Here is an 11,424-nt window from a genome sequence, read left to right as displayed (position 1 = left end):
ATAATATATAGGATTCTTGTATACTTGTCAATCAGCTTTCCCCAGCATTGACATCTGATATAGTCATAGTGCAATGATCCAAACCAGGAAATGAACATCGACACCATACTATTAACTTACAGAATGCTATGGTTTGAGCCATATGTCCTCCCAGAGATTCATGGCCCCCAGTGTAGTGGTATTAAGAGATAGAGAACTTCAAGAGGTGGGATTAGTGAAGGTAGTTAGGTCATGGGGATACTGCCCTTGAAAGGGATTTATATTGGTCTCTCAGAGTAGCTTAGTTCTTCAAAGAATGCTGTCTTGCCACGTGATCTCTTCCACACGGATTCCCACTATGATATTACCTGCCTTGAAGTCCTCTCACCAAAGCTGAGCAGATGGTGGCACTGTGCTTTTGAAATGTGAACTAAATAAACCTCTTTTCTTTATAAAGTATCCAGCCTTGGGTATTTTGTTATAGCAACATAGATGGACTCATACACAGATCTTATTTAAATTTCATCAACTGTCACACTAATGTTCTGTTAGTGTGAACATTGATGTTTCACGGCCTTGATGGTTTTAAAAAATGCTGTCCACTTCTTTTAGGATGTCTCTTCATGATCTAACTTGGGTTATGCATTTTGGGTAGAGCAGCACAGAAGTGATGGGTGTCCTCAGTGCACCTTATATCAGAGGTACACAATTTCAGTATATCTCTTTACTGGTGGTGTTAACTTTGATCATTTAGGAAAGCTAGTATCTGCCAAGTTTTTCCACTGTAAAATTACTATTTATTCCTTTTAATTAGTAAGATTTTTGTGGACAGATTCTTGGAAACGATGCAACTATCCTGTTTCTCATCATCCTTTTGCCCACTAATTTTAGTATCCATTGATGATACTTTCCAACAATCAATCATTACTGTGGTGTTTGCCAATTGACAATTTTCCATTTCCTTCATTCTTTCCATATTTATTAATTGGGAGTTTTACTATAAGAAAGAGTTTGGTCCTTCTCCTAATTTATTTATTTTTTTATATCAATAGGGATTCAAGGGCATTTATTTAATTCTATTACTATCATTATTTATCTTGCTCATCAAGTTGTCTCATCCTTTTAAAAATATCTCAACCCATTTGCTTCCTGTTGCACAGACTTTCTAATGAGACATGTCCAGAGGCTAAGTCACCTGCCCTCCATGTCACTTCCCAATCAGAACACATCAAACACTATCTGGCAGGTAGTTGGGTTTCCCTGGAACCCACCAAGGCACCTTCCCAGCAAGGATGGGACCTTTTCCTGGAACAGACAGGCTGCAGTCAGGGAACATGTGTCATAGCTCCATAGGCAGGAAGTCACAGATAGAGTTGAACCCAGCCAGGTGGCCTCTGGTCCTGCCACTTGCCATCCAGCCATTCATCCTCCCTCCTGCACCACCAAACTCACATCCTGAATTGTTCCTGCTTGCATCCCCCTTCCTGCTGGGCTGAGAAGCCAAAGCAGCAGGCAGCTGGCAGCATCTACCCAAAGTTTTTTCCTAATTTGCAAAGGAAATACTCTCCACCCAAGGGATGATTACCAGCTGCTCTCCACCAGTTACAAGGGCAGACAAAGGAGACAAGGCAGTACACAGCTGCCAGAGAAGCTCTATCCCAGGAAAGGAAGCATTTGCCAGTGTTGAAGTGAGCCAGAGGGAGAAGGCTGTGGATACATCTCTCTTGTTTTAAGACATGCAAGGATTCTGTTTGCCCTGGGAGAGAAGTGGACCCAGTTTTTGAGGTCAGGAGCTGAGTACACAGGGCTCCTCCCAGGGTTGCAATGCTGCCTCACCTTCAGAGTAGACCTAGACTCCTTCACTGTTCTGATGTACTTCCTAACATACTTTCACTCTTAACATATGGGCTACATCCACAGTTACAGTGAAAATTAGCATCATATTTTCAAAACACCTGCTTCTCTCTTCAGCTGAGCCAGGAGTGTGCACCTGTGAACCTTTGGGCTGCAGAGGATCCTTCCTGTCTTGCACCCTCCCACGCCCCCCCACGCCCCATCCCCCGACTCAGCTCTAGGCCCACCACCCCTGGGAGCCTCCATGAGTTTCTTTCTTCCCCTGCTCTCATTCCTGTATCATTTAGGGACACATCTATCTCCCTACCACACTGCGAATTCCTCACAGTCAGAGTCTTGTTCATCTGCACGGAGTACCTGGCACTGTCCCCACGCTGAACAGGAGTTGATTTGCCAGCATCACCCACTGGCACTTTGCAGATTGGCACTTTGATGGGAGAGGCCTGGTTGGCCCTGCCTCATCCTCTAGCTCACTCCATCTCTTTCTCTCCATTTCTCTGTCATCGTGAGACAAAGCTCATCCCGTTCTAGCTGAGCCTATGAGTAGGTTGTCAAGTCTTCCTCTAGGGCCTTAAGACTCTTGAATTCCTAAACCACAAACTTACCCACCAATTTAGAAGCTTGGTTAGTGCCCATATTTACTCACTTTGATTAGATGTTCTGCCGGAGTCTCAGACCAACTTCTTCCTATCATGCTCCATTGATGGCACAACAGGAAGCAAATGTCTCTCAGCTCACCTCTCCCATTTCCTCTTTCTGCACAGCCCCCAGGCTGTCTGTCCATTCCAGACCTGTGATGTCTCCTCTTTTGTACATCTTCATAGGGACTTGTGCTCAGGGCCTCTGGAGGGAGCTGCTGACACTAAACAGGGAGCTTGTAACCCTTCCCCTGATCTCAATCTCTTGCCTTGACGTAAATGTATTTCTTTGAAATCAAGACATTTATTCCAGCCATATATTACTTTTTAGAGTTATGGTGTGGCTTTCCAGATATCTTCTCTGGGGATTAGGCCCCCTACCTGCTTTTACCTAACACCAGTTTCAATGATTCTTATATACAAAGATCCCACCACCCCAGAATTCCCAGGAGCTCAGTTTCCCTGCCATGGACCAGTTGTAGAGGGTGGGATTCAGTGATATCCATGCGCTCATCATCTGTGACATCCTGTTTTGACTCCAAGAATTTACCCTTGGAGATTGCTGTTTGTGCTTCTGCAAGCCCATGACTGGAAACTGGACACCCAGCCAGTTCAAGGTCAGGAATGGCAAATAGTAGCATTTGGGCTTGGAAGTGGGTGGATGGCTGCCAGCTTTGAGTAGCCAGTCTAATTTCTCTAGAGTTATTTCCTTTTAAATACTTTCAGTGTCTCTGGAAACTCAAAAGGCTGGTTGCTAATCAACAGTTGAGAACTGGAGACCTTTCCCCAACCACTCCTTCACCTCTTCACCCAACCTCCCCAAGTACCTCTCTGGGCCACACCCCAGACAGAGTACAAAAGGCAGAATAACATACTCATTCGTGCTTGCCTTGCACTTGACTGGACTAGATCTGCTTTCCATGACCCACACATATTAAGCTGTCCCATCCTCCTACAACCCCATTTTAAAATGAGGAAAATCAGGCACAAAGTGATTAGGTAATTCCAAATTTCAGGGCTGGGATTTGGACCCGACTATCCCCAACTCCACCCTCAGCCTCCACTCTGTTGGTTTATTGCACCCTCCCTTCTGAATCCAGATGTTTTCCCCTCCTCACCAGATATTTCCTGCCATTTTATTAAATAAGTTGTTTATTATGGCAATTTTGAAATATGTCCTCCAAAAGTGCCAGATGGGGATAATGAGCTCCCAAAGCATCCCCACCCAGCCCACCAATGACCAATCAGCAGCCGATCTCTTTTGCCTACTCTGCCACCTACTTACTACTTTTGGTATTATTTTGAAGCAAATAGGAGATATCATATCATGTAATCTGTAAATATTTGAGGTGCCTTTGAAAGATAAGGACTCTGACCAGTGTCACACCTAAAAAAGTCAACACTGAATCCCTATCATCAAATATCTAGTCACTCCCATATAAATGCCATAATGTTTCCATTTATCATGTATTTGAATCAGAATTCAAATAAAGTCCCCATGCTATGAGTGACTGACATACCTGTATACATATATGCGTATAGACAGACGATAGCTGCACATGATGATGATGATTGTAGACAGATGTGGTTTTTTTTGTTTTTTTAGTTTTTGGTAGACACAACATCTTATTTTTTTTTTTAAGAGAGAGAATTTTAATATTTATTTTTTAGTTTTCGGCGGACACAACATCTTTGTTTGTATGTGGTGCTGAGGATCGAACCCGGGCTGCACGCATGCCAGGTGAGCGCGCTACCGCTTGAGCCACATCCCCAGCCCTAGACAGATGTTTTTCATCTCCCAGTCCCTCTCCAACTCCATCTTCATGCTTTCCCTTTCAACTTATTTACTGAAGAAACTGGTTGTTCCTGCTGTACATTAATTTTCCCAAGGTCTGGATGTTGTTGACTGCATCCTCTGGTATTGTTTAGCATGGCTTTCTGTCCTCTGCATTTCCTTTAAAGTGAAAAGGTGTGATCATATTTGGGTTTGAAGATGTTCACCAGACTCCTTCACAGATGACGCTGTGCTTCTGTGGCTGTGTGATAGGAACCTGGCTTAACTTTGACGACATATCCTCCTCCTGTAGACCCTTTCCTATCTGCTTGAGCATCTTCCTTCTAAATGGCTTCTTAGCTACTGGCATTCCTTAGCACTTGGCTACCAGATCCCTACCCAAGCCACAGTACCACCCAGGGCTGGGCATACAAAGAGGAGACAGAATACAAACTCCACCTGAAACTGCCCAATGGATGGCTGGTTTTAGGCGATGGGAGGATGGAAGGTCATCACTAAGGGAATTCTCCTCACTTCTAAAACTAAACTAAGAAAACTCTCAACAGATGAAATCAGTGTCAGCTGATATTACACTGTCCTTTGACAATGGGTTTGTCCCTAGCTGGGGATGGCCCCTGCACAGTTCCTGGGATCTGTCACTTTAGCTCTGGGCCTTTGCTCCTTGAACTTCCCATCCTCCCCACTGCTCACTTACTGCAGCTGTTCTCATTCCTCTGCATGCAGGAGTGGGGCTCTATCTATCACTGTGCTTTCTCTCCTCAAAACTCCCTGAGCAGGGCAGATTTTCCTGAGGTTTGGGACATGATTAGGTTTCAAGTTGCCCTGAGGCTGGGTCCCTTGTTATCTTCTGACTCCCTAGGCCACAGGCTCACTTCCTGTCATTATAGTGCAGCTCAACTCTGGTTGTCCCTTCAGTGACAGGGACTATCTGCTTCAGATCTCACCCTAAGAGCTCAGAGGATCTGGTAAAGCTCTCAGATTTCTGCCCCTTTCTGCTTCCATTCCCACGCAGTCCCTGTGGATGGAAAGGAATCATGTGAAGGGAAAGATGCTTCTCCCCTTAGAATCACATTTTGTACCAATGGGTCCCTTGGACAGTCCAGCAAAGTCTTTGAGTTCCCTCTCAGAACAATATTCTTTTAATATAAAATAAAATATGTTTAGTACAAATTATAACCGGGTATGGTGGAACATACCTGGAATTCCAGCTACTTGGGAGGCTAAGGCAGGAGGATCACAAGTTTGAAGCCAGTGTCAGCAACTGAGACAGACTCTTTCTCAAAAATCAATAAATATATTAAAAGAGCTGTGGTAGCTCAGAGGTAGAATGTCCTGAGTTCAGTCCTCAATACCAAAATAATAAATACACTTAGGAAAATAAAAACAATTATAGCTCCAACCTGGAAATAATCCAAAGGTCACTCAACAAGCAAATGGTTAAGCAATCAGTCCATGCCTGCTGTGGAACATCACCCAATAAGACAAAAGAACAAGTTGTTGATCTGCACAAACAAGTCGGATGGGTTGCAAGAGGACTGTGCTGGATGGGAAAAAAAAACAATTTCAACAGTTTTGTATTTCTGAGAGTCATGAATTTCCAAAGGTAAGAGATGCCATTACATGACATTATTTACATAATCCAAATTATACAAATAAAAAACAGATCTGTGGATGGCAGGGCCTAGGGAAGGGAGAAGGGGGGAATTCTGGTTTTCAAAGGACCATGTGAGGGATCCATGTGGCCACAGGACCGTGCCGTGTGTTCACAGTGGTGGTGGTCACATGCATCTACATGTATGACCAAATTATACAGAACAAAATACACACACAAACTGGTGCATGTAAAACTTGAAACATCTGAATAAGACCCGTGGATTTGATCGATGTGGAATCCTTGGTTGTGAGGGTACACCACAGTTATGCAAGAGGTCACTGCTGAGGGAACTGGGTGAAAGTACTCTTGATTATTTCTGTATTATTTCTTACAGATCCATAACCGCATGTATCTTAAAAATTTAAACCTGAGGCTGGGGCTCAGTAGTAGAGCATTTGCCTAGCATGTGTGAGGCACTGGGTTCAATCCTCAACACCACATATAAATAAATGAATAAATAAATAAATAAATAAATAAAGAAAGAAAGAAAGAAAGATATTGGGGTCCATCCACAATTTAAAAATTTTTTAAAAAGTTAAAAATTTATTCTGAAATAGATATAGCATTTTTAAACCCTCATGATATAGCAATATATGCATTATCAAGATTAACATATGAAAAATGACCTAGTGAAGGATCCTACAACTGCCACAATAGTGATAGTCTTCGTCCCTTGGGAATGCTGTAACAGAATACCATAAACTGTGTATTCTGGAAATTTATTTTTTACAATTCTGGAGATTGGGAAGTTTAAAGTCAAGGCACATGCAGATTCGGTGTCTGCTGAAGGTCCCTTCTGAGGGAAGGGAGCAAAGAGGGAACTTGCTGGGGGTCTTTCATAAGGATACTGATCCCATCCAGGAGGGCTCACCCTCGTGACCTAAACACCGCCCAAGGCCTCCACCTTCAAACACCATCCCAATAGGGATTAGGTTCCAACATATGGAGGGTAGAAGGACACACACACCCAGTCCAGGGCAGTGAGGAATATGAACGATATTTCAAGATCCTTGGGGCAGGTCCTGCGGACATTACTGTGCTTTGTTGCCTATGGTTGTAATTGAAGGAGGCTAATGAAGGGAGCTAATGAAAATGAAAATGTAAAATGTTTCCCATCCAAATTCAGGGATCCCCTGAATTATACCATGGACCTCATTGTTTAAGTTAACAACTTTCTCTCTTGCATCACACAAGCTATCAGGGCCAGAAGGCAGAAAGTAGCAGACAGGGCACCTGTGGAGGGTTAGTGCTGCAATGCCTCATCTGGGGCCAGGGTGTGTTCCTTGGGGGCTAAGGCAAGATAACCTTTTAAAACATTAAGTCATGTTTCTCCCATAAGGCCTTCCTGCCACCTAAATGGCCAGTCCTTAGGGAAGATCTCCAAATTTTCTCTTGGATTTTGAGTATAGGAATTAGAGGAAATTAAGGTTCTCTTTCTAGCCCATATAAAATTAAAAAATGTTCCCAGAACTGGGGAAGAGAAAGTAAGAGGGACGCAGACCAGTGTAGACATCAGAGGGACCCTGTTCCTGCCTCCTGGCCAGAATCCTAGAGTTGGTAGGAATCAAGGGCAGAGGGAGCTGAAACATGGTGAGTCCAAGGTGAACAAGGCCACAGGTAGCCCAAGTCCATGTCCTAGACTGGCATCGAAGCAAACAAATGATACCTTCAATAAAGAGTCAGGCCTGAAAGTGTTGGTGGACTACCATGAGTATGGATGTGAGGGGCTGGTGATCACCAGGAAAAGCAGGACATGAGGACTAAGTGGAGGCTCATGAGGACAGATGCCACCAAGAACCAGAGCCCACCTCGATCCTAGGTCTGGGCATCAACCAGTTGCCTGGAATTGATGCAATTCTAGGAAAGGGGTAAGACTGTCAAAGTGCTGAGATTTCACTTCCCTAGTTCTGTAGAATGGGGTCCCACGATAGAAAACAACTGTTCGGGGGGAAAAAGTGATTGCATTTTCTTGTCGACTTGAGTTTGAGCCCCAAAGTGCACACTAGAGGCACTTTTGGAATGCACTGGCACAGCTCCTGCAGCACGTGCTGTTGGCAGCCCTCCGGTGCCCTTTCCCTCCCATACTCAGGACACCATGGCCAACATCCAACAGTCCTTACTCACATTGCTGTGTCTTTGGCTGTGTCTTTGTAGTGAACGATGCCTGTTGTGCCCCAGTCCACCAGTGCAGGGTGCCAGCAGTTCCAAGAACATAATGTCCCTAGCCCCTGGCTCCCAAGAACCCCCATCCAAAGGCTGAGGTTGGTGTGTATAAATACTCACTTTCCTTGCTCCTCTGGTGGGATAATGAGGTATGTGATGTGTGCTGTCTCCCTCAATTAATCCAAGAGGATGAAGTTCAACTGCCCACAGAGAAAGTGGTTAGAAAATGAATCTTTTTGCTGGCTGCCTTCTCTCTCCTGCCTCACTCCTCTACTCTTCCGTTCATGTCTCCTTCACCTGCCAAATAGAATATTAGCAGATCGGGGCACGGTGGCACATACCGGTAATCCCATCAATTTGGGAGGTTGAAGAAGGAGGACCACAAGTTCGGGGCCAGCCTCAGCAACTTAGTGAGAACATCGGCAACTTATGGAGTCTCAAAAAAAAAAGGGGGGGGGGCTGGAGATGTAGCTCATTGGGAGAGCACCCTCAGGGTTCAATCCTCAATTCTGAAATATAAATAAGCAAATATGGAATCATATGATATTACTGATATTTGGCCTTCTTTGACATATAAAAAATGCCAATTTCAGGAGGATGGGAATAGAAAAGATAGTACAATGAATTGGACATAACTTTCCTATGTTCATGTATGAATCCATGACCAGTATAACTCCACATCACAAGAATGGGAAGTTATGCTTCATGTAGGTATAATATATCAAAATACATTCCACGGTCATGTATAAAAGAACAAATTTAAAGAAAAAAATGCCAATGTAATATAGCTCAACCTAAAATTTACACTCAAATCTTTATCTTAGAGCTGTTCCAGGATGACCCCCATTACAACAATTACGTACATACTCTATCCAAAAACTGTCTTTCAGGTCGCCACCCAGCTATACTTGGAATGAGTCTTTGGGAGGAAACTGCTGAGCCAAAGTCCCCAGGAGCCCCCGCCAAACCCTCCAACTCCACAGCACAGTGGGTGGGTCTCTGGAGAGGTGGAGATGGAGCCCAGAGAGACCACTTCAAGAGTGAGCAGCACTCCACCCAATCACATATCACAGTGGGAAGGGTGGCCACAAAAGAAGGAAATCATGAGAGATAAGGAAACGCTGTAACTGGAAAAGTGATGGAATGTTTGGAAGCAGAAACCTGGGTGTGGACTTGAAGTCTGGAAAAGGAACTCTGGGGGACTGCGGAAAGCCCAGGAGTATGACTGTCCTGATCCTCGTCTTCCTTCCGAGAGAACACGATCCCACAGATGTGGCATCCAGGCAGGCTCAGGAACACCTTGGCTAAATCAGAAACCCTGGCATAAACATAGTTCTTCACCTTCTCAGCTACTTGATGCCTTTGAGGCTCAGAGATCCAAGGACGACACTGTGAGATAGCAGTGGGGGAGCAGGAGGAGAAGCCAGGTCTGGTTCCAATGCAGCAGATGTTTTTGCCTGCAACCAACAGTAGAAAGTGCATTCTATTGGTCATCTGGGTGCACAAGCACACACCTGAAGATGTCTCAAAGTAATAATAACCCTAACTACCAGAATGCACTTTGATACTTTTATTCTAATCTGTTTCATATTTCTAAATGCTAGCCATGACCCTAATTTCATAATCCACTTCTGGGTGGTGACCTGAGGTTCGAAATCCTGCCTATTAGTGTTACTAGAAATTAAAGGGTGTGGTGTTGCTGGGCTTTTTCCACATACCATGTGTTTGCATCAACTTCTGGGTCCTATTCAGAGTTTGGGGGATTCTTGGGCTGAGCCAGGAGAATCTGGAAAATTCCATTAAGTGAAGGCAGTTCCCATCTTCCAATACAATGACTCAAAGCAGCTATCACTACAACTTCCCTGTTTTTTTGCCATGGCCCTTTGCCATGTGTAGGGCTTATGAATGCACTCTCTAATCAAATTATCACTTTTTAAAACCTAAATTACTCAGACTAACCCTGTCTTTGGGAGTAATATTGGTAAAATCACAGGTTTGATGTTATTCCCGATGCAAAATAAAATAAAAGCATGCTTGTCTGTGTTCCACCTTAGGTCATCAGACCTGCAGCCCCTAGTCCCTACCCAGTTCCTTTCATAAGGAAAGGCTCCAGTCTTTACACAGCTCAAGCTGTCCCTGACACCTAGAAAGGCCTCACCCTTCTGTCCACTTCTCCAATGGCCATCAAACCCATCATCATAATTAACAGCACTTAAAGTCACTTAATCTTTATACCACTGCTAGGAGGTATCAGAGTCACCTCCATTTACAAACGAGGAACTGGAGCAGAGGGATCAGAGAGACTTGCATGAAGTTCCACAACTAGTAAGCAATAGAACCATGTTTTAAACCCAAGCCATCTCATGACAGTCTGTGTACCTAACCACTAAGCTCACTGCCCCACAAACCTATCACCATCCTCAGCACCTGTGTTGCCTCTTGGAGACTCCACCTGGACTTCCTGGCCATAGGATGAAGCTTCTTTTCCCAGAGCCTCACATCTTGTCTGCTGATTCATTTGAAGTTTCATCATAAGCTACTAAGGGACCTCACCTCTACCAGAAGGGGGCTTATTAAAGGGAAGTTTGCATCTTATTCCTCTTTGTATCTCTGGGTCCAACAGACCATTGAGGCAGTGAAGGCCTCAGGAAGTGTCTGTGGAGTCTGTGGCCTTGTTGTTTAATGAGCATCCAGCTCTCTCTGCTAGTTGTCAATTTGCAGGCAGGTTTCTAGAGAAACCTGGGAATAGACAAGGGTAAGGGGAAATGAGGCAGAGGCAACAGACTCCAAGAGTCTTAACTCAGGGTCCACAGACCCTGGTGGGCCCACACCTAGCATGTAAGAGTAATCTTCGGGCTCAGATGGGAACAAGATTATGCCCTTATTTTCTCTAACCTCTGATGGAAATTTAGCATTTCCTTCCATGGGAATGTGACCCATGACTCTTTCACCCATAAAATTCACGATAGTTTCATTTCACATTACCATCATACCAGACATCTAAAAATATTTATAATCACTTCCTGGAAACTTTATTTTTCCCAGAACCACAGCTAGATCTTGAATTTAAGACATCCATCAATAATATATATGTGTGTGTGTCACAACTTTAAAAAATCTTTCAATAAGACTGGAATTCTTGGCAATTTCAACAGAACTGGTAATCATAAGTATTTTATTCTATTTATTTTTAAAACATAATTCTGAGGTAGGCCCATAGGTTTTGCCAGATGGACATGGGGAGCCATGACACACAAAAAAAGGTTGACACGCTCTATGAAGAGAGTCATGGTTTAAAGCTGGAACTTGGAGTCAGGAGAACTGAGTTTGAACCCTAGCTC

At 44.0% G+C, this 11,424-nt stretch overlaps 1 long non-coding RNA gene across 1 annotated transcript; it reads left to right on the top strand.

The window, feature by feature from the left end:
• Window positions 1–8,131: 8,131 nt before the first annotated feature.
• LOC143391508 (uncharacterized) lies at window positions 8,132–10,131 on the top strand. The gene is made up of 2 exons (XR_013090282.2): window positions 8,132–8,493; window positions 8,974–10,131. It is a non-coding gene; the product is annotated as an uncharacterized LOC143391508 (long non-coding RNA).
• Window positions 10,132–11,424: the final 1,293 nt, after the last annotated feature.

This window comes from Callospermophilus lateralis, chromosome 1, assembly GCF_048772815.1.
Source record: "Callospermophilus lateralis isolate mCalLat2 chromosome 1, mCalLat2.hap1, whole genome shotgun sequence".
Taxonomy (NCBI): Eukaryota; Metazoa; Chordata; class Mammalia; order Rodentia; family Sciuridae; genus Callospermophilus; species Callospermophilus lateralis.
Note: the sequence above shows the minus strand (reverse complement) of the source record. Positions and strands in the feature narration are given on the sequence as shown.